Below are 27,302 nucleotides of genomic sequence, written 5' to 3'. Positions count from 1 at the left end.
AGAGCGGAAAGATGGCGATACTCGCTCCCTTTATCTGTCAGACATACCAGATTATGCACTGCTCTTTTTTTCCTCTCTTTCTCTCTCTCCCCCCCTCCGGCGTAGTCGTGCACGGAGGCGACAGAAAGGCCAGAGCTCCTTTAATAGACACTTCAGAATGGATTGGATGCAACAAAAGAGCGGGCTGAATTATGCTTGATATTGTTCTGTTGCTCTTTGTGTGCTCCGCAGCAGAGCGGCGAAGATATTTAACGTTCTACTGGAAAATGTAAAGGAGAGCAGCGTCTGCGTTATCTGAGAGTCGCATCAGTGAAGCCAGAAAACAAATAAAAAAGGGAGAAACGCTGGAGAGGCATAACGGAGAAAGGAGGAAATGTCAGATTAGACAGAAGAGAAGCAGAGAACACTGCAAAAACAAAATCTAACCAAGTATTTTTTTTGTCTAAATTCTACTGCTAATATTTTATAACACAAAAAAAATACTTAGAAGTCACTTTTCAGCAAGATATCGGAGCTTCTAGGTCAATAATCCTATAATATTGAAAAATTACTTGACATTAGTGAAATAATCTGCCAGCGGAACAAGACATTTTGCCATATTACATATTATAATATTGGCAGATTATTTTACTTATGACTAATACTTTTTTATCAATAATTTGGAATTATTGACAATCTTCTATATCTTGCAGAAAAATTGCTTTGTCTTATGTACTAAATATTGCAACACTGCAAAAACACAAAATCTTGCCAAGTATTTTTATTTAGTTTCTAAAGTAAATATCCTATTACACTTAAAATAACAAAAAATTACTAATAAGTTACTTTTCAGCAAGATATATGGTTTTAAGAAAATAATTCCTTAATATTAATAAAAAAATTACTAATTATAATGGCAGATTATTTCAGTTCAATATTAAGAAATTATTGACTTAAAACAAGCTTCTATATCTTGCTAAAAAGTTAATTGTAGGTTATTTTTGTATCTTAATTCAAGTGTACTACGATAGTTGAACTAAAACCAGATCAAACATATTTGGTAATATTTTGTGTTTTCACAGTGAAGTTTCAGTGGAAGCTGCATCACAGCGTGCAGAGAGGCGACAAAAACAGATTTGTTTGATTAAAATATGGTGGGTGAAATGAAGGCACTGGGATGAGCAAATAAAACTCTGCAGGGGGCACTGAGCTCAAAAATCAGACTAAAGGAACACAAACATGAAGCCTTAAAGCAAGGCTCTAAAATAAATTCACTGAATCACAGCAAACATCTAAACATGGAAGTGGAGGGCCGATGATGGGGGCGTGCTTCGACTCCAGTCACTAAATCAACATTAAAGGTGACCCATCAGGCTTCCTTAAACAGGTCAGGATAGGTCTATGGTCTATATAAAACATGTTCATTACATTTTTTTACACAAAGTCATTCTTCGATGAGGAGATTTCAGTCTGCTCAGTTCTGCCCATTTTGGGTCATTAGGTCCTCCTGTCACTTTAAATCCAAACAAGCTGCTGGCCACGCCCTTCAACTCAACGTTTACACTCACAAGTGAAAATGGCTGCAAACAGATGCACAATTATACAACCACACATATTTGAAAAGTGGAGACTCCTGCACAATCGAGAATAATGCAGGAAGTGATTTCTGCATGGAAAGTCAACAATAAAACACTTCTCCTTTCCAGCAGCCATTGTACAGCGGTTACACCAACTGACCAAATGAGCTGGAACTGCGGTTGCTAGGTGACGGGCATTTCCCATCAATTGTAACTCCACATTTGGAAAGTTTTTGAAACAACTCATTGCCCAGGCACCAAAAAACAGAAACTTACTGCCAAATAGTTGCTGGGTGTTTTTTTAAAAGGGCTTGAGCTCTTTTTAAAAGCTGTTGAGACAAAATGGAAGCATAAAAATATGCAAAATATGAATAGATCCCCTTTAATTAAACAGAAATCTAGCAAAACATTATGACCACCTGCCTGCTACTGTGATGGTTGTCTTTGACGCCAAAACAGCAAAGTTAGGAACTGGTGTAGAAAATGGCACCAAGATGCAAGCAGCAGTTTCTTTCTGTCCTGGAAGGTGAACAGTACCGCTATCGCTAATTTCTTTTAAAAAAAAAAACAAAAACAAAAAAACACCTTTGAGGCAAAGAGAGGCCATCTGTGTAACAGCTGCCGATTTGCCCAAACTGGGTCAACAAGATAAATACAAAATACAGCAGAAAACCTGCAACAAAATGGCTGCAGAAAAAGAAAACCCAGGTGCTGCAATGGCCCAGTCAAATCCAGAGCTTAACTTCACCTTCAGAGAGAAATCTGACCCAATGGTAAACTGCAAAAACAAAAAATCTTACCAAGTATCTTGGTCTGGTTTAAAGTGCAAATATATTAGTGCACTTGAAATAAGACAAAACTAACTTAAAAGTAACTATTTAGCAAAATATATTAGCTTGTTTAACTTAAAACAAGCTAATATATTTTGCTGAAAAGTTACTTGTAAGTTAGTAACTTTTCTGCTATTATTGAAAAAAAATCCTAGTTACAAATGAAATAATCTGCCAGCGGAACAAGACATTTTTCTAAAATAATGGCATAATGGCATCTTTTTTTCCCCCAAACTAATTAGTTTTGTTTAAATCATCTTTTGTCAAAATGTCTTAGGATTTATTTTAGCAAGGATACAATATGGAAAAATGTCTCATTCCCCTGGAAGGACTTTTTCATCAATATTAAGGGATTGTTGACTTAAAACAAGATAATAAAACAGCTAAAAAGTTATTTGAAGTTAGTACACTTGAAATAAAACAAACTGATATTTTCACTATAAAACTGGATCAAAAATACTCGGAAAGATTTTGTGTTTTTGCAGTGTATCTGAAATAATCTGCAAGTGGAACAAGACATTGTTCCATATTGTCATTATAGTGAAACAATACTTTTTTCCCATTATTTCATTTATAACTAGTACCGGTACTTTTTTTCTATATTAAGGAATCATTGACCAAAAACAAGCTCCTATATCTTGCTGAAAAGTTACTTGTCAGTTAGTAAACTTGAAATGAGATAAAACTTAAGATATTTGCACCAGAAACTAGAACAAAAATACTTGGTAGGATTTGGTGTTTTTACAGTGAAATGGTAAATTTCACCAGCTGCAACAAAGTGAAACCAGTAAATGAAGCACCTGCACAGAGAAAAGGCGGCGCAACAGTAAAAATTGTCTATAAAAGGTCGATCCAGACACCCCCTGCTGGCTGCATGACAAGGTGGAAGTGTTTAAACTCCAACTGACTCAAACAGAAGGAATATCAGAAATTCCTAAAGACGGAACACAAGAAGAGAGAAATCTGGATCGTTACGGGAAGCTCAAGGTTCTCCGAGGTGGGAAATGGGGTGAAGAGGCAGCAGAATCGGCCTGCAGAGATTTGGGGGAGAGCGGGTTGGTGGGTTGGAGGGGAGGGAGATTAGCGTCATTAAAGAGGCCTAATCCTCTGACTAGCGTGGCTGGCGCTAAAATGGAGGATCACACGGCTTTTTAACGGCGCCTTTGTCGGTCGGCCGCGAGGGGACCTGGCAAGACAAGGCCGGACGGCAAACTGGGAGACACTGGAGGGCCGGGAGGAGGGGGGAGCGGGAAAAAGCTCAATGAAAAGTTAAATTAGAGAAGGGTCCTCCAGGAGGAGCGCTGATGGATGGGTTAGCGGGAGAAAGTGTTGGGAAAATGAAGCTCTGTCCCCCCTCCTCCTCCTGTTTCTGTTCTTCTGAAAACTCAACCACTCCCTTCCCGCTTCATCTTCTTCCCTCCCTCCGTCATCTTTCATGTTGCTACTCATTACAGCATCCACGTCTCGCCCTCCGTATCGCCACGTCTCCGGCAGTTTCTGGCCTTCACCCCCGTCGTCTCGGCCTGGATGGGACCGAGGGAGGGGGGGAGAAAAGAGGAGAAGAGGGAAAGAGGGGGAGACGCTCCAGATGGACGGACTCTGAACTCGGAAAAAAGAGGGAAAGATGAGGGGGGGATAAAAGAGGAGAGAAGAAGAGAGAGCCAGGGGTCGAGGATAAAAAAGAACGGACCGCCTGCCTCTACCTGAAACAATACACACACACACACACACGCACACGCCTACACGCCCCCACGCACTCACACACACACACACACAGAGTCTCTAATAGGCGAGACAGCGAGGCAACACGTGGAGGAAACAGCCCCACACGCTGCTGATCAGTCGATCCTTTAGCTCCACCTGCCATAACGTCAAAAGCCGACACACATTTTGTTGTATTGAACCCAGAAACTGCAGCGACTTTTACCAAGATTTTATCAGCTACAACAAAACAAAGTAGTGCACCTTTGGAAAATAGAAGAAATATTGAGGTTTAGTCCGCTTTCATCCGCTTTCATCCGCTTTCATCCGCTTTCATCCAACTCCAGTCCGTCTGTGCAGAAAGTCCGGTTCATTTGGGGAAGTGTGAATGCTAATCGAACTCTGGTGTGGTGGGAATCCATATGTGAACGCTAATCAGAGTGGAGACCGCTCCTAATATAGTGGACTACAGCGCAGGGCATTCTGGGTAAACAGAACCAAAACCAAACATGCTAACCTAGTGGAAGAAATGACTTGTTGTTTTCTACCAAAGACGAAAGAGAAACCCAACAATCCCTCAAATCTGATGCCACTCCATTTTTGTTTAAGGAAACCCACTGTGTCTTCATCAGAGGTTTTTATGTCATTTCCTTCAGTTGTTCTTGGTGCGGTGCCCCTACAGGCGAGGAGGGGAACAGATTTTTTTTCAATTGTTTTCATCTCAATTAGATTCATTTGACACAGTGCGAAAGAGAACCACAGCAGCTAAAAATGTAGCAAATGTTGAAATTTTGGTCCCAAATTAAACAAGACTTGAAAACATTGAATTACATCCTATTGGACTCTGGTTACTAATTTAATATAACGTTAAAAGTAATGATGCAAATGCATGCATGCATCATCTTCTTCCCCAGTTCCATTGATGCAATACCTAAAACCCAACAAAATACACTCTGATTTTTGTTGTAATGTGACAAAATGTGGAAATATTCCAGGTATTTGAATAAATTTTTCAGGCAAGGTAGAAGCTTCAAAAACAGACATGCTCAGGATTGTATCGCCTCTCTGAGTTCGCCTGAGTGCCGGTCTGAAGCTGAACATCAGGATAGCGTTGTCTGCAAAGCGCCTGGAATGGAAACACCGTCTATCTATGTCATGTTTCCTCTCTGTTGCTTTGATGTTTGAATCAAAGGAGCTCAGCTGGTTGCAGCAAAAAGGTTTTTCCGTCCCAGAGCTGCTGCTACAAAAGTTAAAACTGCCGGCAACCTGCAGCTATGTGCTGCAACATCTCAATTAACAACCTAAACGAAGAGCGCTGTAAACGTGCAATGAACCGCTACAACGATTAAGCTGAAATTTTAGGTTAAAGCAAAACCTCCGTCATTTTAAAGGCATCATGTCAGATCTTATTTTAATCCTCCTCCTCCGCGCCTGATCCATCCAACTCTCCATCCCACCTTTCTGCTTGGCCTTCGGCCCAGACGGGCACCTTTCCCTGAAAGACCCCTGCTGACCTTCCATCCCTCCGTTCACCAGAGCCTCATCCCTCCTTCCCTCTGCTCCCCAGGCTCCCTCCGATGGCCCCAGGCTGCCCCAGGCGTGCACACATGCAGCCCCAGACTCGCCACAGGGGGCAGAAAAACAACTTCCACCCTTGGCTTCATTCTGGCTTTCACTGTTATGCACAGACTTGCACATGCAAACACGTAAAAGGGGAAAATTTAATGTTCAATACTGAATAAAAAGGGATAAAGTATCCATATAGTGCCTCCTTCTGTTGAGCTTCACGCTGAAAAGCCTCCTTAATATATTGCAAAATTACAGCTCTTTGAATTTAAAGAGCTGCTACTGGAAATCTTTATTTCTAAGAGAGTGTTTGAAGGCTCTTATTTCTGTTTGATGCAAAATAACAAAGGAGATGTAACCAAAGTCATCTCCCACCAGTGACAATAAATGACAGGAATAATGAGCCACCCATCGGCTCTCGTTGCACCGAAACACTCCGAGGTTTTTTCCAAATGCTGCACACAGAGAACTGACGAGAAAACAGAAGAATGATCCCTACCTGGCCGACTGATTACCATGAGTTCACATGGCAACCAGAAAGCTAAGAGCAGCTTATTGGTTGCCATGCATAATGAAACCGGCGCAGTAGGACGGCTTCTTTGACAAGTCGTATTGTTTGGCTGAAACTACCTGTTGTGTCGTCTCTCTGCTGCTGCAGAGGGATGCGAATTCATTCTGCTGCAGAGTCCATATGAAGAACAACGTATAGAATCAGACTCATCTTGCATCTGACTGGTTCCTAACAGAGCGTCGCTCTCAGGCTGCAGGTTTACTGCTGGTTTCTAAAAGTAGATCCTTTAGTTATCAGCTCCCAGTTTTAGTCAGTGAGGAAGAAACCCCTATCTAATTTTAAGACTACACTATAAAAACCCAACATGTTCCCAAGTTTTCTAGTAAAAATCTGGTAGAAAACCTGAAATAAAACCAAACTAACTTTCAAGTAGCTTTTCAGCAAGATTTAGGAGCTGGCTGTAAGTCACTAACTACTGATCAAAATAAAAAAGTACTAGTTTTTTGTAAGTCAGATTATTTTGCTCATAAGACATTTTTCCAAGTTTTAAGTTAAATAATCTGCCACTGGAACTTTTTTCATCAATATTACGGAATCAATGACTTACAACAAGCTCTGAAAAGTTACCTTTAAGTTTTTCTGATTTCAATTATTCCAAGTCATTTGTAGTAGAAAACTAGACAATCAAGACTTGGTAAGATTTTGTGTTTTTGCAGTGCAGGCTCAAACTTTTCTTTTTGATAAAGCATATGGTTAAGATTGGCTTAGTTAATCCTAAGATACTTTAAACTACTTTGAATAATAAATTGAGCATACTGTTCTGTTTGAATGTAAATGATGGAACTGAAATTAACTGAAATACTTTTGCACTGAATTGGCTCTATATAAGTAAATGGAGTTGAACCCTAGTTCTATCTAGGGATGGTTTCGAATGAACGCCACATGCATTCACAGTGAGGTTTTGCACGGGGTGAAACGGTTCACAAACACGACTCTGGAGGACTCCAGAATCCTCTGCTGCAGCTCAGACGGGAGGCAGTCCGTCGGGACAAGTGCAGAAAAAATAAATAAGTGAGAGATCAGTGATGCGGCAGGCTGGCCGGGGCCGGGGCCCGGGCCCTCGAGGAGGCGAACACATGCATTGGTACACTCTGTGCAGACTGCAGGGACCCTCACCTCCTGCCCTGGGAATGGGTCCGGCTGCTTTTGGGCGCCAACTGCACCATATGGCCGGAGTGGGCTTGTGTGTGCGTGCAAAATGTGTTGGAGGGCAGAAGGTTAGGGGCAGGGGGCTAAGGATGGAGGTGGGCAGACAGATGACAAGTTTGTCCTGACATATCAAAACAAAAAATACAAAAGTTTTAACAAGGAAGAGAACACGAGAAGCTGCAAAATCGGTTTTAAAACCTGCAACGATTAAGAAAATGACAAGTGCAAATATCTGAGTATTGAAATAAGACATTAACTTTTCAGCAGGAAATAGGAGCCTGTTTTAAATCAAATAGTGTTTGATATTGATGAAAAGTTCAATTTTACTTATAACAAGACATCTTTCCTGTTTTACAAACGAAATAATCTGCCAGTGAAAATTTTACTGTTTTATCAATATTAGGGATTATTGACATAAACATGAGTGTCAAACTCATTTTGGTTTTGGGCCAAATCAAGATCTTAAAGGGCCAGTTGTGCCAACCTGTTCACAAAACTGTTAAAATATCAATGAATCCTTAAAATCAAATGATTTTATTAGAAGATCTTTTCAGTCCCTCCATGATTTCCTTATTCTTTTAGTAATCTTTTTCAATAAAAATCCAAGTGTTTGTGGCACTAATTTGGAAATATTTGCAATATTTGCACTTATTTATGACAGTAAATGTAACTTTTTATTGCTTGATGTATAGATTTTGGACTATAATCTGACATTAATTAAGTCTGAAGCAGGTGTGTATTAGAAGTAAGAAAGGTTTTGACAATTTTTGAGAAAAATATGCAATAAAGTTCCAATTATTTATCAGCGCAAAACAAGTGCGAGGATTTGTTGATTTTCCATGAATTTCCATCATAATTCTCAAGAAACTGGAGGGACTGATTGATTAGTTTCGACTCCTTTCAAATGTACAAAGATATTTGCACTAGAAACTACACCAAAAATACTTGGTAAGAATTTGTGTTTTGCAGTGCAAAATGATCATTATGACACTTGGAAAGTTTCTACTTTCCTAGTATTTCCCATGAGAGAAATATTCTGCCAGAGGAACTAGAAATGATTTTTAATGATTTTAAGTGCATGTCTTATTTAATGTAAACATTATAATTGCAAAATTCTGTTTGTTTGTTTGTTTGTTTTGGCACTAGCAGAATATCAAAAACGTTTTCAGGACATTTGTAATGGAAACGGACCGTCTCGTCTTGAGGACCTTTCCATCTTTCTCCTGTGATTTCCAAACGCAGCTTCATTTTTCATTCATTTCCAATCTCAGCCGCACCAATTTCAACAGTGAATAAACTAAAGAAAACAAAATTCAGACACACAAACCCAACAAAGTCCAAAGTATTTCCATCTCTGCATGCAAATTACTCACTAAAATACAAAGCGGACATCTGTTTCCCCTCATCAGGTTTTAAACAGACTCTTCCTCTCTGCCGTCTTCCTCTGTAAATCCACCAAACATGAGTCGCTGCAGCTAAACCTACAAAGGTTGCTAGTTCAAATCCCTATGTGGCAACTTATTCCCACCTATCCCTCTCTCTGCTTCTGTCCGTCTTTGTTTCTGCTGTTTGTTCGCTGAGAAACGAGAACCAGCTGTCAGGTAGGAGTGTTAAATAAACAACAACATCATGCCAACACACACACACACACACCACACACACACTCAGCAGCCATCCCATTGTGTGCACGCCGCCGGCTACATCATCTATTTATAAGAATGAGGTTTGCTGGACGAGCAGACCCCTCACTAACCCAGAAACACGTTCACCCGAGTCACACACACACACAGTGCACCCACACACACACACACACACACAGTGCACATCCAGCGGACACACACGTCTGAGGCGTTTTCCAGCTATTAAAGCTCCCACTTCTCTGCGAAAGCACTCACAGTTAGAATTACCAGGCGCTGGTTCGCTTCTTAGCGTTATATGTGCTGGTAATGATTGTTTAGACTGTTTTAAAACACATTTTCTCTGTGAGAAATGGTTCTGATGGATGAATGAAACGGCATTAACACACTCGTCTTCACCTACGCGGGCGTGGGATTTATAAATAAGTGAAGCAGCTGCAGCTTGTTGTTCTGAGGAGAAACACACCATCATCAGCAGGTAAATATTTTTCTTTACAGGTTTTAAGTCGAGCTGCAAAACCTGCAAAGGCCGTGTTTGTTTCAGCAGGTCGACTGCACACGGCAAAAACACGAAATCTTGTAAAGTGGATTTAAAATGAGGCTTTAGGTTGAATTTAAAGGAAAATGGTTCTACCAGTTATGGAACAAAGTCTGATTCCTGTCCTGATTACAAATAGGTTCATGGTAAAAAGACATGGATGCAAACTGCAAACTACAGAGCGATTCAAGACAGAATTATTTCAAATTTTCATTAAAAGAAGCATTTTTTTAATTACTGGGAGTTGATTGCTCCCATCCGATCGAAACATCCAGAATCTTTCATCCCAGTTCAAAACATTTCTGCTCCATACACTGCAAAGACTTACCAAGTAATTTTGATCCAGTTTCTAGGGAAAATATGCAAGTAGACTTGAAATGAGACAAAACTAACTTTTCAGGACAACATAGGAGCTTGTTTTAAATAAACGATTCCTTAATATTGGTGAAAAAGTTATAGACAAACTGTCCCTGAAGTTACCGCCATAAACGATAATATTTTTGTTTTGAGGCCATTTCCAAGTAATAAAATGGTAATGGTTAAGTAATAATGCAAGAGCACATTCTCACAGATCATTTCCAGCGAGACACTTCGGGCTAGAGGCGGAGTCACCCTGGACAGCTCTCCAGTCCATCGCAGTTCTCAAAGGTCAATGAACTTTAAATTCTAATGAACATTTAACACTGGAACTGGAAGACATTTTAAATATTCAAAATAAACTAACAAAAAAAACAACAACACAGAAACAACAAATAAATGAATTATTGTCTTTCAAAAAAGTAGCCAGTTGAGACCAAAGAACCAGACTGAAGACTTTTATCATCCAGGTTTTGGTAGAAAGAGAAAAGAGAAAAACGATAAATCATACAAATCAAAATTATTCAGTTTCTTTGAATTTATCATGTGGTTACATCATTAATTACTTATTGCGACAGGTCTATTCTTATATCTCACTGAAAAGTTGCTTGCAAGTTAGTTTTGTCGTATTTTAAGATTTTTGTAAAAGAAACTCGACCAAAAATACTTTTGAGTTTTTGCAGTGCAGCAGCAAGAGCTGGATCTGAGCGGAGATCAGGAGAGAAAACGAGAGGGGGAAAGAGACAAGCGGGGCAATGAGGCTGCTGAAGTCCCGGGGGAGACCAGTAGAGGGGGGTCTGGGACCCAAGGGAGGCCCGAGAGCAAGCTGTGAGAGGCGGGTACCTCCAGCATAACGTTCCCCCTTCCCTCCCTTCCCTTCTGGAGGACGGAATCCTGGACAGCCCCCTCACTCACAGCTCCTAAACCCCCTGATGAGAGGAGAACATGCACACACACATGGAAGAGACGTCCCCCGGGGGCGGTACGGAGCGGTGCAGAACACCTGGACCTGCCATTACTGACACACTCAGGGATTAGAGGCACAGACGGCAGGAGGCATGGAGAGGGAGAACGCACATTGGGATGCACGCAGCATCCAGAAAGTAATCTGCATAAACACTCACAGGCACGAAATAATGACAACTACAGCAAAAATAAGCAGGCAGAACCAGGGAGGTTCCTCTGGAGAGCACAAACCGGGCCGCACCGTATGGGTCAGAAACATTTCTAAGATCAGGAGCCATTAAAAAGCTCAGCCAAGGTTAAAAACACTTGGATTTCCACACAATAACTGGCTATATTAATAGTGCCAATATGCCTTAATATACATTAATATGGACAGTGGAAATCATCTTACAACTACACTGCAAAAACACAAAACATTACCAAGTGCTTTAGGTCTCGTTTCTAATGCAAATATCTCAGGACACTTGAATTAAGACAAAATTTACTTATTAGTAACTTCTGTAGCACGATGTCGGATCTTTAGTTTGATAATTCCTTAATATTTATTCCATTGGCAAATTAATTCACTTACAGGATAAGAAAAATGTTTTGCTATAAGTGAAATAATCTCCCAGTGAAGCTAGTACTTTATAATCAATATTAAGGAATTTTTGACCTAAAACAAGATCCTATATCTCACTAATGCCTCACCTGTCAGTTAGTTTTGTCTTATTTCAAGTGTACTAAAATATTTGCAGCAGAAACTAAACCTAAAGTACTTGGTAATGTTTTGTGTTTTTGCAGCGTACCACAGAATCTAACAGTCTTCCTCTTAAAGTGCAGAGCCAATCAGAGCCAAAGAAAACTAATGTATTTCATCTTCCCAAAATACACAAAAAAACATGAATAATAATTTAAATTCAAGTTCAGCAGAAAAATCTGTGAATGCTGACCTGCAAATATGGAGCAATGGCGTTTAAATTAAAGCCAAATGTGACTCTTACAGCTCTGAAACATGCAGCAATAGTAAATTAAACATCATAACTCTAATGTTTGATCCCTGATTACAGTAATCTGTGTGCATGCAGTATGAAGGAGTTCCTCAGTATTGCGTGTCAATAAATGTTGTAGAAGAGAGAATAACTGTCGGTGGAAACTGGATGTTTGCTTAAGCGCTGTTTGATTTGTGAATAAGATGCTACGATGGACAAGATAGTAAGAAGCCTGAACTAAACCAGCTGCAGCATTATGTTAAAGTGCTACAGATGCATCCAAATCTTCACTGCTTTGAAGATTTTTAAATCTGTGATGCAAAAGAGCTGTAACTTAATACCATCAGCTATCACTGTGACTTTGTGCTATTTCGTCTTACATTTTAAGTGCAAAATAAAGTTGAATCTTGTTGCATTTCTTGGTAAAATGTATGAATATTAAATGCAGCTTATTTTTGTTCTATATATTTCTATTTTAAATAAAATGCTCATTTTTTATTCATTTTATTTCATTAATTAAAATAAATTTAAATCACCATTTATTTTTTATATATACTTATTTTCTTTATTTAATTTTGATATTTTTATTCTTTTTATTTTATCACTTTCTTTTTTATTAATATTTATTTTTCTACCTCAAATTTTATTTCGTATGGTATAGATTTTTATTAAATTTTTTGATATATTTATATTTTTTTAATGTTATTTTAAAATCTTTTGTACGCCAAATTTAATTTTTAATGTTATATGTTGTATTTCTTCTGCTTTTTTACAAAACCTCAAATGTCCCTTCATCTCCCTGCTAGTAATAAACAAAAATCCGGCAAAATTTTATGCTTTCATTTAGTGCAACAACATTACAAACATTTCACTGTATGTTGCAATGTTTTCAGCTTTAATTCCAGTGTTAGGGTAAGTCAAGAGGGGAATATTCCTAAATGTTGGGATCAATATGTTGCAGGAGAAGCAGGGGTTTTGAGGCAAACAAGCCAGAAAAGAGGCTCAAGTGAATTAAAGACCCCACAGTGTCTGCAACAAAAAGGAGCGCTAAAGCACACTGGGAGGGGTGGAAAGAAAGAAACAAAGGTGGATTTAGTTGGAGGAAAAAATCTGTGTGTGACAAGAAGCAAGATCAAAGGAGGAGAGGTCGACAGGACGGAGCAAGAGTAAGACCAGGGGGTCCTGTAAATACAACTAGCAACCTTCAAGCTGCAATTCTGTGTGCGCACAGGTAGGGCAGGCATGTGGTTGGGGAACATAGCAAGGTTTTTAGGCTAAAACGCCACGCAGACAAAAACACACTCCTTTCTCTTCACCGCAACGTTTACATAAGAAAAATAAACGAAACCACAAATGAACAGGAACATGAACAGACCACAGGACGTCTGGTAAAACGAGACACAGCGGATAAATGGAAACACCTGAGAACTGGTAGCTAAAATCTGACATATCGGAATATAAACTCTTTCAGACATTAATGTCAGGGTACAGTATTTTTTAGACAGAGGAACTGTGAATGGAAATAACTGATTTCTACTCAATAGTCAATGTTTGCACAAAAATATGCAGATTAACTGAAATGCCTTGCCCAGAGGCACATCAACATATAGCAGGAAAGGTTGGAATAGAGAAGATCACAGCCTCTCCATGCAAATGGAGAAGCTACAAATCCTTTTTTCCTTTTAAGCAGCCAAATCTTATTTTCTATTTTGACCTCTGAATCATTCAGGTACAAAAAGGTTTCTTAGCTCCAGGGATGAACCACTGCTGTGTCGACGCATTTATAATTTAGCAAAGAACTGAGTATAGGTTGGATTTTTAGGCTCTTTGTTGCCAGCAGTCTGGCAAAAAGCCTGTTTTTTTTTTTTGTTTGTTTTTGTTATCTGAATGGCAGACATAAAAAATCTGAAATATGATACTGTCTAAATAGAATTTTAGCTCCAGCAAGGTTAGCTGCTAACTGAAAACTTAGCATACAAAATCATATATCTCTTTTTTAATTTTGAAACAGACAGAAATACTGTAACAAAATCAGTAGTAGTGTTGGACTAAGTTCACTTTTTTACCCAGAAACACCAAGAATCATCCTTGAAACAGAAAAAGAGTGAAATGTTGTTATGATTTAAAACAGCTAGTTTAGCTTAGCTTGTTTTAGCTTAGCATAGTGTAGCCTCATTACAGTGGGGTTAAATACATTTTAAATGTAGCTAAAAATGTAACTTAATTTGTTTTAGTTTTGGGAAGATCTACATTCAAACCCTTAATTATTTTCACATCTCTGGGTAATAGCAGATACAAGATGCCCAGTAGTTTAATAACTGACATTAGCTTAGCCTACATAAACATAAACAAGGCATTGATGTATGCTAGCTTATGTTGCTTTAAGTTAGCTTTGTTTATAATAATTTATCGTTTCTTACCATCTAATTAGCTCAACTTAGCTTAGCTAAATGTTTGCCTACATTGTCTTGCTTGAAATTAGCTGAATTTAGCAAATATTAGCTTATCAAAAATCTGTCTATTTTGACTTAATTTCCCATGAAGATTTATAAAATTCACCTAAATAAATTTCGATAGTCTTTTATATTTACAAAAAGTTTTTCCACTCAAAATTTCATGTTAAACCCACATTAAAGCTGCAGAAGGTAACTTTTTATGTTTTTTTGTCAGTTTTAAAACAGAATCAGTCACTTTGTTAAAACTGTCAGAATAACACAAAAGATAATCTGAAAAATAAAATCAAGCCCTAATCTACTGCTATTGAATCTGATATCTCTGTCAATGTTTAAACCCAAGCAATAGATGGTAATAATGTGATGTTATTCCATAGCTCTAGCATCAAATATACTTATATCGTATGTCAAAAGGTACTTTAATCTGTCTAAATGAGGTTTGCACACATAAAATCATGTCTAATAAGAGCTGGTAGGTTTTATTAGATCACAATGATCAGTTGAACATTGAAGCGTCTCTCAGATCCAGTTTTAGGTCTTCTATGAAGTTCCTTTTATCCCATTTTTGAGAATATTTCTATATTTGGACAACCTGTTTTCTAATTTTTGAAAACTCAGCACAGCATGCAGTCATTCAAGTTCACGAACAGAACTGGTGGAAGATAAAAACAAAAAAAGGATAAGAACATCCATCCATCCATCCATCCATTTTCTTTACACCTTTCTTCCCTAAATGGGGTCGGGAGGGTTGCTGGTTCCTCTCCAGCTGCGTTCCGGGCGAGAGGCGGGGTACACCCTGGACAGGTCGCCAGTCTGTCGCAGGGCAACACAAAGACTTACAAGACAAACAACCATGCACACACACACTCATACCTAGGGAGAATTTAGAGAAACCAATTAACCTGACAGTCATGTTTTTGGACTGTGGGAGGAAGCCGGAGAACCCGGAGAGAACCCACCATGCACAGGGAGAACATGCAAACTCCATGCAGAAAGACCCCGGGCCGGGAATCGAACCCAGGACCTTCTTGCTGCAAGGCAACAGCTCTACCAACTGCGCCACTGTGCAGCCCAGGATAAGAACAGTTAAAGACAAATAGAGCTTTGAGAACTATGGATCAAGACCAATTCACAGTATAACAGAGATCTGCCTTAATACAAACACAACTCTTTATACGATGAAGGTTTAAAAGTTTTACTAAAACCTGATGCCATAACTTGAAAATGCTTCATATAACTGAAGGATGAAGCATGTAATGAACATGTAAGTATGGCGGCGATGCTTTTAGCCGTGTCTGTTTAAGTGACTGATTTTGTTTTAAAGCTTTTTTATTCTCTGTCTGGATTTTTTTCTCCAGTATCATTCATGCACAAACACCTGCACTGCTGCTGCTGCTCCTATTCCACCTGAAGGAGATTTGTCTCCCTCAGCCGATTCCTCCGTCTCTTCCATCTCCTCTACCCACCCCACCCACACCGCTGTTCCTCCCCCTCTGCGGAGGAACAAGCTAAATGCACAAGCATGCCCCAAAATTAATTTAAACGGAGGAATTAAATTAAAAGCGAAGCCTCGGGAGTTTTATTATGTACTAATGTTTGAACTGCTAACTTGGATTGTATTACTAAAATATGAATAATTAAGGAGTGGTGGGGGCTGATGTTACATCAGGAAAGATGAGGAGAAATATATCAGGCTGCAGGAATGGATTTAATGGGAAATGGTTTCACTTCAGCTGCATGGGATGAGTTTTTGTCATGCAAATTCCTGCAACCCGACGTTCCTGAACAAAACCTGCTTCATGACAGTTTTAGTTTAGAAAAAAGAACAGAGTAAAACATTTTAGAGCATTTTAGGAAGTGTAGCAACCTGTGCATGTAGACTGAGTGTGTTCTGCAATGCAAACAAATGAGAATATAAGAAGCATCACATCCTACAGGCTGCAGCTCCAAACAAAGACACTTGATCTTCCAAACAAGCAACTCACCATAAACACTGAAATCTGTCCAAAAATCATTTCCATAAAGCAAAACCTGAAGGATTTTAAAGGACCTATAATAAAAACTTACAAAAACTGCAACTAAAGTTGATTTGTTGTGAGTGGAAAGGTTTAGGTTTAGAGGAATTAAATGGATTAACTATGATTTTATGTGCAGTCTGGTGCACAAGTTTGAACGTATTACACATTATTTTCCAAATTACTAACAAGCTCATTATTCTGCCTGTAGAGTTACATTCAGTTTAACCCAAAACTATTCATACATCTGGTGGATTTAGGTTTAAATTAATCTTTTAACTTGACTTTGAAGTCAGATTAAAGTTTCAGTAAGAGGCTCAGCCTATCATAAGTCTGATAGAGAAACTGTGGATGGGAGCTATTAGGGTTATTGATGTTGATTCTATGTTGCATTGTGTTTTTGTGTTTGATTTGATGTGAAGCACTTTGAAAGGCCTTGCTGCTGAAATGTGCTATACAAATAAAGTTTGATTGATTGATTGATTGAATCATGGCCTTTGAAACTTCAAATACTTGGAGCTGATCACCAAAGACAATATGTGGGAATACCAGAGGAAAAATGCAAAAATGGGATCGGCAATTAGAAGAAAGTTTGGAACGCTGAGATGCCAATAAGGACTTTTAAACTGAAGAACAACATGGGATTACAGAATCTGGCACACAGCTTTTATGAAAATCAATACTCACTCTACATTGCTGTAATGTCTTTTCAAATAGCACGGATATGAAAAATTTGGGCAAATAACTAAACAGAAAGCTCCGTTGTGCAATAACTACAAAGAGTCTGTTGTGAATGCTGAGTCTGGTTAGCATAGCCACTGATGTCTGTGAGTACATGAGGATGATTGACAGCGGTAAGATCCGCCTCCTGGCTCTGATTGGTTGTTTTTGGTGCATTTCTTCAGACTACAATAGCAGTTCAGGAAAGAGGCGGAAGAGGTCCAGCTTTCCACAGGTTATTTGTCTCATATTATATAAATATGTAAAAAAAAAAAAACATATATTTTATAAAAGTTACATACTGCAGCTTTAACTAGTATAAAAAACCATGCAAGAAAAAAAACTGGATTTCAGGGGAAAAAAAATCTGATTCGAGATTTGTTGTGTGAACAGAAGAGCAGGTGAAGATCTTCATCTCCGTGTCCAAACCTGATAAAAACCAGTCGCTGTTTGTTCTGTCCAGATGATTTGGGTTCTCGGTTATTGAGAATCGATTGCTTCCTGGAGGCGTGGAGTTTTTCATTTTTACCCAAATCGCTAACATTTATTCATGACATGCAACGCTTTGAAGCTTAGCAGAAATTACCTGTGATGTAAACAACCAGAGAAAAGTGCCGATCTGAATGAGGCGGCTGTTAATGTTAACTAAATATTTGAAAGAGTAGAAAACACAGATTGAACGTCTTCGTTCACTTCCTTCACTAAAATCTAGAGGCAGGAAATGAATGTCACTGTTCACAACTTCTCCTTCTGTTCACTGATTGGTTGGTCAAAAATCGACCAGAGGGAATCCAAGTGAAAGGGAGAAATCCCAGGCTGTGAAGTGAGATTTTATTTGAGTGGAATTGCACAGGAAGGCAATCAATTAATGGTATGATAAATGAGTTTTTCTCTTTTTCTACCAAAATGGGAGATAAAAGTCTTCAGTCTGGCGCTTTGGTTTGTTGTTTCTGTTGTTTTGTTTATTTATTTTGGATAAAGGCTGTTAAAACCAACATGAATAGTAATTTATTGGATATTAGAGGGGTGGCTGTAAAAATAAGCTCATACTTTCACCCACTCCTAACTGCTGTTCTTCTTTTGCTTTGTTTGTTTTTGTTTTAAATGTATTTTATTTGTATATAACTTTGATTATTTTTTTTCTGACTATGCTAAATACTACTACTACTATTTAATGTTAATGTTCATTAGAATTTAAAGTTTATCCATATTTGAGAAAGAGTTCTTGCATTATTACATCACATGCAAACGGTTGCGATAACTTCTGGGACATTTTATGGTTCCGACCTGAACAGCGTTCCTGTCCTGACGTCTCGCTTTCCCTCAACGCTTCAGACGTGAAGTCTGAGGGCGTTCATGTTGCACTGCAGAATTATCACTCTTCTTCTTCTTCTTCTTGTGTCTCTGATGCAATTCCCCCCCGTTATCAGGCGGCGAGCAGTCAGCCCTCCCGGCCCCCTCTGCAGCTGTCACTGTCACCCCCACCACCACACAAACTATTCTCAAAGGACACACACACTAAACACCCACATGCACTGCAAACACGTCCGACTGCAAATCTCTGAACACAAAACTGTGCGCTTCTTGACTTCACAAACGTTGTTTTATCTGCTGGTTCGCAGGCCGCACTGCTTGGCAGCCTGCAGGAGGAGGGAAACCCAAATACCCCCACAAATGCCGCCACAGAACCAAACTGTCCCACCGACACTCAGAGCCACCTGAGCGAACAAAGCGGCTCTCATTAGCATGAAGAAAATAAACGCAAAACGAGAGAAAAACGGGAAAAGCCACTAAATAAAAGTGGTTTTGGAGGATAAGCTGATGGAAGGCTGTAAAGCCCTCCGCCTCTTTTCTCCTTCCCCATTTCTTCTGTGGTGTTGTTTGTCTTATGTTGTTTATCCGTCTTGCTGCTCTCCCCAGCAAGCTCTGCTCCTGACTTATTCACAAGTATGTTTTCTATCATATCTGGAAAAGAAAAAAAAAAAAAAAAGAGGAGCAGATCGGTTAATATTTTAAGACATCCCACTTGCAGGGGTGAGGCCGAGAGAGAGAAAGAGAGAGAGGGAGAGAGACAAAGACGGAGGGGAGAGTCGGAGATGGGGAGGAAGGGGAGGAAAAGAGGGACCACGCAGGAGGAATTCTCTTGTTCCTTAACCCCAATACTTGGATTCTTGCTGGGAGCAGAAAAATGCATGAACACAAAAACACACAGCCAGAAAACACAATGAAAAGGAGGCTGCTTGGAAAATGTTACTTAAAAAAAAAAAAAAAAAAAAAAACACAGCAGAATAACTACTGCGAAGTTTTGAAATCTGCAGGTGGAGAGACTTAAAACTGTGACAGAAACTCAGGAATTCACTGCTGCTTTTAAAAAGAAAAAGACTCAATCAGGGATCCCACTGTCCTGCAGCTTTTAGACACATCAATGCTCCAAAACACCTGCATTAAATCAATGATTAATGACCAGGCGTCTGGTGAACTTGATGGTATATGAAGGATTCAGGTTTGATGGAGCCAAACGCCAAACTGTTTGAACGTCCTTTTGGTTGCTTCCAGCAAATATCAACTCAACAACAGGAAGGTTTTTGAAACAACTCATTTTCCAGACACCAAAAAACATTAATTAATGTTTAATTTGGGTCTCAGCTTCTTCTGAAAGCTGAGACCCAAATGGAAGTACAAAAATTTACAAAATGTGAATTTTGCATAATTGGTCCCATTTAAGCCATTTTTTTTCTTGCTAACACCATTAGACGCTGGACGTTTTAGTAAAATGTCCATCAGTTTGGAGAGCTGAGATGACCAGCGCTTACGTTTTGAATCTGTCTGAATCTTGAAGGTGGTTTTGCACCAGAAAAATAAAATGTATTTTCAGGATTCTCACTGGATTCTAACTCTCTGGGAAGAGTTGTTTTGTAATTTGTCTCGTTCTACTAACCACTTCTTTTGAGGTGACAATTCAATCTCTACAGGATTTGACCCAAAACGTTTTTACTGACGCAGAACCACTAAAATCTTTAAATGAATTCAGTTACAGCCAAGAACCTACTCAGAAATAGAATCAAAATATCCTGTATTTTTCCTGAGTGGTGAAATTCGGAAAATTTAAAGCAGAAAACTGGTTTTGCTTAAAGATGTCACTGTAAAATTCAAACTGCATGGGCTAGACAGAAAAACATGCAACCCTTGAAACAACCGAGTTAAAGATTTCAATGAAGTCTGCAGGTATCATAAACTTAGTTGGGTTAAATGACCTTGTAAAAAGATCTGGAACAAACTCCCTGAAAACCTGAGATGTGCAGAAACTGATGGTTCCTTTAAATCAGAACAGAAAACAAAAGTTTCATCAGTTTTTAATCAAACAACCCGACTAATACACTGAAAGATTTCCTTCATTTACACCTTTATTATCTGTATATTAAATTTTTTCTCTTTCTGTCCTAAAAATCATTTTGGATATCCTCATGTTTGAATATAATGTGTAAATAAATTTGCCTCATATCTCAGTACGTTTTATTGATCCAAACATTCCCTCTAAAGTTCATGATTATCTCTGAACTTGTAAGGAAACATTGATCCATTTTCTGGACTAGAAAAAGTTAGCCTGTATAAAACATTTCATTTATGAAAATACTTGTTTTATTTTTTTTTTTACATATTTTCTCCGTGAACTTCAGATTCCAGATCAGAACAATGTTTACTGACTTTCTCAGCAACTGCCTGTGTTTATAAGCCACACATGCATCTGAAATATGGATGCCCTCATCATCATGAAAAAAAGAAAAAATTGCATGCATGTGCACACATAATGACGGACACAAAGGCCCTCCCCTGTGACTTCACAGAGTGAAGTGAATTCCAATCAGGCAGTAAGCAGGACAGCTATTTCCAGGGACAAAGGACAGGGGGAGCCATGAGGAGGAGTGGAAGGAGAGATGGAGAGGGGGGTTTGGAAACAAAGGGCTCTGGTAGCACCCAGGGGAGAAGGCCCGGAGCAGCTGACGTCAGTTTGGGGGTGAGTGTGTGTGTGTGTATGGGTGTGTGTGAGTGCGTGGGTGTGTGTGTGTGTGTCCTGGCAGAGTTTTGGCCCTCTTGGTCCCCCAGGGAGCTGTTCAGGAGTGGAGAGAACGGAGCGAAACGTCGGGGTAGACAGTAAAAAGCAAAAATCAGCCGTTCGCCAAATAAAATTCTGATTTAAACATCAAAATTTCACCTGCAGTGGAGATGAAAGTTCCCATCCATGTTCTGCTGCCCCCTCCCCACCTGGTTCTGCTTTTCTCTGACATTTGGCTGGACAAAGGAGAGACACACCTGAGCACTGGGTTAAAACTATTATAGGTCCTCTCCCTGCGGTACGCTGCCCTTTGCCATGTCTGCCACTCCGACGCGTGAGCGTGCATGTGAGTGTGCATGTGAGCGTGCATGTGAGTGTGCATGTGAGCGTGCATGTGAGTGTGCATGTGAGCGTGCATGTCCACCTGGATGCACCTTTGTGTCGGACAAAAAGCACGCCGCATCGTTGAGAGCGAAACGTCCTGCACTTTGGATCAAAGTAAGAAGTACAGAAGGCCAAAGTTTGCTCACAATAAAAACTACAAAAATTGCAAAGCAAGCGTTTTGTTTGTAATTTTTTAAAAAATTGTTGAAGTAAGAGAAATTTTCTGCTGCTACCTCCAGGAAGACAAAGATAGATGATTAACTGAGCAGGTCGATTTTCAAACGTCATCATCAATGAAACCGGATCGCTTCGGTGAAACACGGCTTAGGGAGAATCATGATCAGGGTCTGGTTTGCTGTTTTAGTTTTTGATTTATATATGAACTCAAATATCAAAAACGCCACAAACGTTCCTGTTTGTAAATTCAAACTTCTAACTTGACTTTCATCTATTCATCCCTCTCCACTCATTTATTTTTTAGTTAATTGATTTGATTGGGACATTGCGCATTAACATTACTACAATTCATGGCAGTGTAAATATGCAGCAATTAGCACAATAGCTAATTCTTCTCTTTTAGTCCAAGACAAGTAAGCACAAAAAACAAATTAGAGATGTGTTGAAAGAAGAAGAGGAAAAACAGACTTTCTTCTCCTCACCTCCCCGATTTCAAACTGTTCCTAGGTCACAACAGGAAAACAGAAATGTCCTTTTTGTCCTTCAGTGGATAAATTCAGGTATAACAGCAGCAGAGTGAAAGACAATGAAAGAATGCAAATTTACAAAATGATTAGAAAATAAGAATAAGAGATTATTTCACTTTCAACTACAACTTTTTCATCAATATTAAGGGATTATTAACTCAAATCAAGCTCCCATCTCTTGCTGAAAAGTTACTTTTGAGTTAGTTTTGTCTTATTTCAAGTTCACTACAATATTTTCATGAGAAAGTCAATCAGAAAAACATAGTAGGAGTTTTTGTTTTTGCAGTGTTCTGCTGGCAAGTCCAACTAAAAGTAAACCCAGAACTGGCCTGTATCGCAGCAGGAGCTGTAATGTTTTATTAGGGGGAAATAAATCTGTAGTTTAAATCTATCACCTCAGGAAACGACCTCCAAAAATCAGAAGAGATGGATGGAAAATAAAGATTGCACTGTCAGATTAATGTTTATGGACCTAAACATGGAAAAATGACAGATCTCCCGTCGTCTATTTACTTATTTCTCCCAGTTCTTGACATCCAGAGCACAAAACTTCAATGTCTCAACAGAATCTGCTCAGGAATATCTCATTAGTTTCAATAATTTCTAACTGTATAAAACAGAAAACAAACATGTCGGGGTTGTTTGATTACTTTGAAAGTAGCGAGGAAGAAGAGTGAAGTCTGCAGTTTGCTGCACAATCCTGACCTGTAACCTGCATCTACACTGAAATATCGCAAAATCTTAACACATATTTTTGCTCAGCTTCTTGTGCAAATATCTTAAGATAATACAACTTGTGAGCAAGTTTTCAGCAGGATTTAGGAGCTTGATTATAGTCAATAAAAAAAAATACTAATTTCACTGGAAGATTTCTGCACTAAAATGAAAAATATCTTGTTAAAAGCAAATAAATCTGCCAATGAAACTGGTAATATTTGATCTGTATTCAAAAATTATTGACCTAAACAAGTTAAAAAGTTGCTTCTAAGTTAGTTTCATTTCAGGAGTACTAAGATATTTGCTTTAGAAACTGGACCAACAATACTTGGGAAGATTTTGTGTTTCTGCAGAGTGTAGGTTAATCAGATTCAAAAATATGATTACAATTATTTCCCTAAAACCGTAATCAATGTGATTATTCTTAAATTTAAATCAAAGAAGTAAAGAAAAACATCCTGCATATCAAATCCAAAACATCAAACAGGGTGTGGGAGAGAGAGAGGGAGAGAGAGAGGTGGGGAAAATAGAGAAAGAAAAAGTGGAAAAACAGAGGAGGGGGGAGGTAGAGAAGGGTTGGTTTGGGGCCAGCTACCACAGAGTGAGTGTGTGTGTGTGTGCGTGTGTGTGTGTGTGTGTGTGTGTGTGTGTGTGTGTGTGTGCGTGTGTGTGTGTGTGTGACTTCGGAGGGCACAGTGGGGAGTTTTGAGGGGCATGGAGGAAGGGATCAGAGCTTTGGGGCCAGCTCCACAGGGAGCAGGGATGATGGGGAGAGAATGGAGGGAGGCGGTGGGGGAAGGGTGGAAGAGGGTGAGAGGAAGGGATGTGGTCAGTTTGGAGTTTGAGAACTCAGCGGGGGGGCGGGACGAAGACACTGGGGGCTCTGAGCACGAGGGCTGAGAGGGGAGAGGTGTGCAAAAACGGAGGGAGGGTTGAGGGATGAGTTCCAGTCGGGAAGGTAGGAACGAGATGAAGAAGACTGAGGAAGAGGAGGAAAAAAAACGAGACGTCCCAGATGGCAGCAGGAGGGTTGTTGGCAGGGGTGCAGGAATCCAAGGCAATGGCCTGTTCCTCATTATCCAAACACCCCCCACATGTACACACATATGAAGGGGGCCCCACACGGCCCCATGACGGCTCTATCCTGACCCGCCGACTCTCTGAAAACACTGAAAACACGCAGAAGAGCTCGGATCCACCAGGACGCGTCGCTACGTAGGAAACCCCTGAGCCTCTGCCAGGTCTTAGAGTCTGCAGGAGGAGAGCAACGAGTATACACTTCTATTCATATGCTGCGTTCAAGGAACCTGGGATTTATGGAGGAGGAATCTGCTAAAGTGGAAGTTAGTTTCTGTTTGAGACCATGCAACAAAAATATATAAAGAAGCACTGACTTTTAGGTTGCATTCACACCAGTCTAGTTTAATCTGATTTAATTAAACTCCAGTTCATTTGGTTAGAAAGTCCGGTTCGGGTTGGGAGGTGTGAACGTGTAAAACTCTGGTGCGGACCAAAAAAACTAACTGTGGTCTGCCTACAAACCTCGGTCTCAGCTCGGTTCAAGTGAACTCTTGTGCGGTTTGAATGGATATGTGAACGACAAGTGTTTCAAAGCCCACTCTAAAGCAGGAGGCGGACTACAGCGCAGGGCATTCTGGGTAAATACAGCCAAAACAAATGTGCTAGCATAGCGCTAGCAGGAGAAATGGCTTGAGGTCTTCTACCAAAAACAAACCAGAAATCCTACAACCACTAAAATCTGACACTATTCTATTTTTGTTTACATTTGGTGAAGAAGGAAGTTGCACTCTGTGTTTTCCTCAGAAGTTTTTGAGTCATTTCCTTCAGTGGTGTAGCGCCTCCACAGGTGAGGAGGGGAATAGATTTTCAAAGGCTGGTGCGTTTGACTAACTGCAGTGAGAAAGAAAAACCACAGCAACTGAAAACGTAACAAATATTGCAAATTTGATCCCCAATCAAACCGCGTGTACTACCATCTTCAACTATTTTTACATTCCTTTAGAATGTTTACTGCCTCCCACTTTCTGATTTCAGTCGTCCAGGAGTTATTAGGGTGATTTTTAGAGGGTTGTTGTCCAGAGCAGGGCAGCTGGGTGGTTCTTTGTTTTTTTATGTCATAAACTTTTCTATTTCTCGCTCGCTACGCTAGCTTAAAAAGCAAAGTATTGTGCACAAAATTTGGCAGCCGATAAGAAAAATGAGCATAGCAAATAACATGTTAAGTTATTTTAGTAATAATGGTTAAAAAGATTATAAAATATATGTAGCTAAAATGTTATGTTTAAAAATGTTTTTTTTCATTTGCATTTTTTTTACCACCTTTGCTCCAACTTTCAGGCTACCACTTTGAAAAACATTGCACTAAAGTGCTTTTCTTCCACATTCGAGTTCTGAGAGCTGAATTAATCAACTGTTTGTTTCCATGTTTATGTCTTAAAGCATCGCTGCTGACCTTCCTCTTTGGATTCAAGAGGAGCAAAATAAATTCTCAGTTTGTTTCACAAGACAACAGGAAGATTTCACTCCAGCACTGAACTCCTGCCGCATGCAACAGTATCATGGTTTTGTCCATTAGGTGGCGATAATGTAACAGAAGCTGATTTTTAAAACTGTTGCTCCAAAATAAAATTTAAAAAAAACCAACTTCTCATCAAAATTGTTTTGAAGATTCTACGTGGTAATTTGTTTTCTCAGGCTGATGAAGGCAGTTAGGTTTAGGGGTTAGAGATGCTTAATGCTTAATTTTTATTTTATTATTTTTAAAACATTTATACATGGGTTTAAATAGCTATATATATAATTTTTTGTAGCTTTTAATGGATTTTTAAAAATATTTCAAATTTATATTTGATCCTTTTTCAGACTTATTTGCTCATATTTTCCCAATTTAAAGTTTTTTTGCTTTTTTTTGTCTATAAATCAATTTTTCCTTTCCTTTTTTTCAGAATAGATTTAATTTTTATTTACAGGCGTCTCAGATGTGTGTAGACACAAATGTTCCAACATTCTGAAAACTTTATTTTTTATCATTTGTCTCCATTTCTGCAATTTTATTTATTTAAAGCAACTTAAACTTGGACTTACAGATGTTCATTTTGCTATAAAATTTCACTTTTTTTAAATCTTCAATGTTGACATCACACTTTAATTAACTTGAAGAAATCAAGAAATACTGATGGTCTGTGGAGGTAAAAGGTGTTTAAATTCAGCAACAAGTCACAACAAAAATCCAAATTTAAAAACAGCAAGCATAAGATCCTCCTAGTTGCGAAATAAGAACTGCAAAAACATAATAATCCCAGTTTATTTATTCAGTAAAATGCAAATGTAGATCTCTATAACTTGCTGTGTAAATATTGGATCAATATGCGTAAACACAGTGAGAGCCTTCGGCTGATCGAATTCTAATGAACCGCACACACTGCACTGGACGATGGATTTAAACTTCACTCACAAATATTTACTCGCTGCCAGATCTACTCTCAGTCACACAAGGACACAGAGGATGAAGGAAGCTGCATTTTTAATCGAGTGTTTCTTTTCCTCGGAGCAAAGTAGGGATGAATACAAGAGGGTTAGCTGGTGCCAACACACTCACACTCACTTCCCTGTGTCCTTTGGCAAATTCTTCTTTTTCACTCTTGCATTAAGTAAGTAGAAAAGGGAAGAGAGTCAAAATAGGAGGGGAAGGAGGAAGAAGAGGAGGGAGGAAGGGGAGAAAGAGAGAAAACTTCCCTGCAGAGCCTTTCTGCCTTCCTGGAGCGAGCGCGGGGCCCTGCAGCGCCGCCTGTGTAATTTCCAGTGGCAGTGAATACAGGTATTAATAAAAGCCCCATGGGTAGGAGCACACAATATAACCCTACATTTTCAGGCATTATGAAAGGACGCCCCCAGGGGTCCTTGGTCTCAAATTTCTGAGATGCAGGCATGGTTTAAAAAATAAAAAAAAAACAGAGACAGAGAGAGAGAGAGGGGGCCTCGGGGGAGAACCCCGCAATAGAAATCTGCTGAATTCAAAGCATTTCCAGAGTCCTGGTGGGAGCCATTACTCCCACCGGAGGGGGAACTTTTTTCCTTGCCACCTCTCCCTCTTCCTCTCTTTCCCTTTTTTTTTAACCAAACATGTGTTGCTGACATGTTGACAGATTGCTCAGTGAGGTGTTTAGGTGCATGCACAAGGCACGTCTGCTGAGACACCGACTCCCCTCCCTTCCTCCGTTCGTTTTCTCGCCGGTTCCCAAGTTCCATCCATCCCTCCCTCCGACTGCAAACCTCTCAGCGCGCCCAAAACTGCTCCCATCCATATTTCATAAAGGAGAAAGTAGGCTGAAAAAGAGAGAGACAGAGAGAGGATGGAAAGAGTTTAGAGGAGGGGGTGGAGGGGAGAGGAAA

General features: G+C 39.4%; 1 protein-coding gene across 5 annotated transcripts in view; it reads right to left on the bottom strand.

Annotated features, from left to right (window-relative positions):
- The window catches only part of znf423 (zinc finger protein 423), a 182,414-nt gene that overhangs the window by 104,790 nt on the left and 50,322 nt on the right, over positions 1-27,302 (bottom strand). The window lies entirely within an intron of this gene.

This window comes from Gambusia affinis, linkage group LG08 (genome assembly GCF_019740435.1).
Source record: "Gambusia affinis linkage group LG08, SWU_Gaff_1.0, whole genome shotgun sequence".
Classification (NCBI taxonomy): Eukaryota; Metazoa; Chordata; class Actinopteri; order Cyprinodontiformes; family Poeciliidae; genus Gambusia; species Gambusia affinis.
Note: the sequence above shows the minus strand (reverse complement) of the source record. Positions and strands in the feature narration are given on the sequence as shown.